Here is a 3,736-nt window from a genome sequence, read left to right as displayed (position 1 = left end):
CTGCACTCAGAAATCACCCCTGACAGACTGGGGGACCATATGGGATGCCAGGAATTGAACCGAAACACTCTCAGATTAGCAATATGCAAGGCAAACGCCTCACCACTGTGCTATCTCTCCGGCCCTATTAAAGCCTATTAGATGTTGAACTCATTTGGGTATTTTAAATTTAACAGTGTTTGTTGCTAATTCACTGGTATTTCATATGCATCTCTCTTTTTCCTCTCTTTTTTCTCTTTCTTTATCTCTCACGCCATTCCTGACTGGGCAAGGAGGACCCTTTGGAGTGTCTGGGAATTGAATCTTGATCAGCTGCCCACAAGGAAAGCACCTTACCCACTGTACTAGTCTCTGATCCCTGATCCATTTCTTTAGAATCAACTTTTTTTTAATATAATTACTTTATTTAAGCACTGTGGTTACAAAATTGTTCATGATTGAGTTTCAGTCATATAATGTATACCACCTGTGAAACCTAGAGCAGAAGGGACTCCATTTTGTCAAACCAATCTTAAGTTTCCATTTAAGGCTAACAAGGCTAAGTTTCTATCCCAGTGATAATGACACAGACCCTAAGGCCCTATAAACCACAATATACTTCCCTAGAAATCTAGTCATAAAAGACATGATGAAACACTAGACAGCCAATCAACTTGAAGTTCAAGACTTTCTGCTTCTAGACCAATTCAGGGCTTACTTATGTCTCTTCTCAGGGATCCCTTCCGGAGATGCATGAGGAGCTATGCAGTGCAGAGATCAAGCCAAAGTGCAACATGTGTAAAGCAAATAGTTTATCCCTTGTAATATCTAAAATTCCTAAACATTGTACTTGCTCTTCTCTGAACTTTATTTCAGAGGTGATTTTTATTTATTTTTTATTTATTTTTATTTTATTTATTTTGTGTGTGTGTGTGTGTGGTTTTTGGGTCACACCCAGCAGTGCTCAGGGGTCATTCCTGGCTCCAGGCTCAGAAATTGCTCCTGGCAGGCACGGGAAACCATATGGGACTCCGGGATTCGAACCGATGACCTCCTGCATGAAAGGCAAATGCCTTACCACCATGCTATCTCTCTGGCCCCCAGAGGTGATTTTTAAATACTGCTAATATACAGATTTATTCATACACCATCCCAAATAGCACACCCTCCACCAGAGTGTCTGTTTCTTTCCACCATTGTGGGGAGGGAATCCCTTCTCACACCCACCTGCCTCCTCCTCCACCCACCCAGTACCCCTTTCTCTGAGGTCCAGATCTGTTAAGTAGTTATCAGACTCAGTTTTTGGATTTGGTTTTCTCAAACTGTTCCTTTATATGCCACACAGGAGATAAATCATCTGTCCCTGTCCCTTAATGCTGATGCGATCTCTCAGCAATGTCCCCACTATTATATTCTATTTTCTGTTAATTCCAAGCAAAGGCAGTAAGATGCGAGCCTTGCCTATGTCGACTGGCATGTGAGAATATAGATGACCAAGCACATCTCCTCAGATGGGTGGACTGTTCCCACACCAATGAGCTCGTGACATATTGAGGAGTCCCTTGAGACCTCTACATCTCTTCCTCTCAGACTCTCCCAGGAGAACAGTGAGTAGACAGACTCTGAGCATGTTTCAATGAACTAATCTTTATTTGCTGTTTACACCCACACTAACTAAAGAACAGCCTTGTATAAGGGTCAGGAGGAGCAGCCCAAGGCTCTTGGGGCAGCCAGATCCCAGGTAAGGCTCAGGAGGGAGTCACACACTCCTATCCTAGGGGATGCCAGGAATCTTAATCTTCCTCAGGACCATTACAGGCTGCAACCATTTGTCTGGATGGAGTGTGGGGCCATGTAGGTCCACAGTCACATCCCCACACTTTCTTGGGGTCTCCTCAGAGCTAGGAGTCTGCTTTGCAGGTGATCCAGAAATGAGGGTGAATGATGGTCTCTACCTGGGCAGAAGGGAGTGGGGTGAGGATCACTAAAGGGCACAGGAGGGATGAGGGAGCAAATACACCCCATCCTCAGGCACAGGGCAGGGATAAGGATGACTGCACATAACACATGAATGTGAAAACTTAGGTGCTCACACATGAGCACATGCAAAGGAGCCAAAAATGGACACAGAGAAATATAGGTACACTCAAGCATGGAAACTCAACCCATGCACATAATGTGTATCAGTGGTCATACAGACACACATGGGTATATACACTCTTAGACACAGAGAACACAAAATCATTCTATAACCCTGGACCATTCCCAGCCTCCCATTCCCCTCCCAGCCACCTTGGTGACAAAGTCCTCGTGGGAGCACAGTTCATCTAGCTAGCTCAAGACGTTGTGGTCAGAACAGGGCGCTGTCTCCTCCTCTAGCTTCTTCCTGGCCTCTTTCAATGTGGGGACCTTCAGCAGCTCATCCATGATGTCCATGTACTCCTGCACAGCATTCCTGGGGACATAGGCTGAGAGCAAGGCAGGAGGGAGGGCTTAAGGGACCCAGATTTCTGCATAAATACATAGTACTGAGGACAGAGTTGTCGACATGACCCATGAAGGCTGTGTCAGGAACCCTGAAGGCTGTGTTATGACTGAGGAGGGATGAGGATGCCCTCAGTCTGAGGAGGGGACACAAGTGTCTGTAGGGCTCCTATCTCTTCTCAGGGGATTGTGTGAGGAATGACAGGGTGAAGGACAGAGAGGAACCAGGGGCCCAGGAGCAGCTGAGCTCCAGGACTGGGAAGGTTCTGAAGACCAAAGGCTCCTGAGAAGGGACAGAACCACAGGGGCCTCCTCATGGCCTGTGGCCTTTTTTTGTGGGAACAGGGACTTACCTGGCTGCTGGCCTACAGCTGGGGTTGGAGACCCCTGAGGTTCAGGCTTTGGAAGAGCAGTGGATTGTAGGCCCTGCTCCCCACTTCTGCACTGCAGCTTCTGTGTGCGAATCTCCTCCTTTGCCTCAAACTCCATGAACCTGGAAAACAAGTCCCTCTGAGATAGGCCTATCCAGGCTCTAGCACAATCCAAGGGCAGGCAGGGGCAATGGAGAAGGAGCTTTGGGGTTCTCATGGCCCAGAAACCCAGGACTGTTGAGAATGGGGGTGACATGGATTCCTGTGTACCCATTGAGAGACAACATCTGCTGTAAGAAATTCAAGGCAGATCAAGCAAGGGTGTTATGTCATGGTCCGATTGGGGATGAGGAATGCCTTGGGCTCCAAGGAGAGAGAAGCTTCTGCAGGAAAAGGCCTCTCTGGGCTGCAGGACCTCTTTGCTCTTGCCACGCCCCCCCCCCCCCCCACACACACACACAGCCTCTCATTGGAAAGGCCCGAGAAAACCCAGGCCTGCCTGCAGCCACCCTGAACTCTGCAGCTTGAGCTGAGGCCAAACTCATTTGGCCACCATGTCATAGTACAGCATGCGCTCATAGTTGCTTGTGTCCTGCTATTCCCGCATGGCCCTCCTCAGTTCTTCCTCCAAAGTCACGGTGGGCTTCAGGCGGGCCAGCGAGTATAGCACTGGGCTGGAAGATCACAGTCAAGGTGAGTGTCTGCCCCTAGATGGCTGCCCCCACTGCTATGCAATCGACCTCTGACAGTCCTATTCACTTCCCCGGCAACAATGGACTCTCTCTTCCACAATCTACATTACTTGTCCTGCTACTGTCCTCCTCAACTGTAAGAGATACTTTGAGAGACCCTCTAAGTCCAAAGCAGAGATGGACCTCTCCGACACTGCACATCTCTGATAG

This window comes from Suncus etruscus, chromosome 3, assembly GCF_024139225.1.
Source record: "Suncus etruscus isolate mSunEtr1 chromosome 3, mSunEtr1.pri.cur, whole genome shotgun sequence".
Classification (NCBI taxonomy): domain Eukaryota; kingdom Metazoa; phylum Chordata; class Mammalia; order Eulipotyphla; family Soricidae; genus Suncus; species Suncus etruscus.
This window is presented reverse-complemented; position numbering follows the sequence as displayed.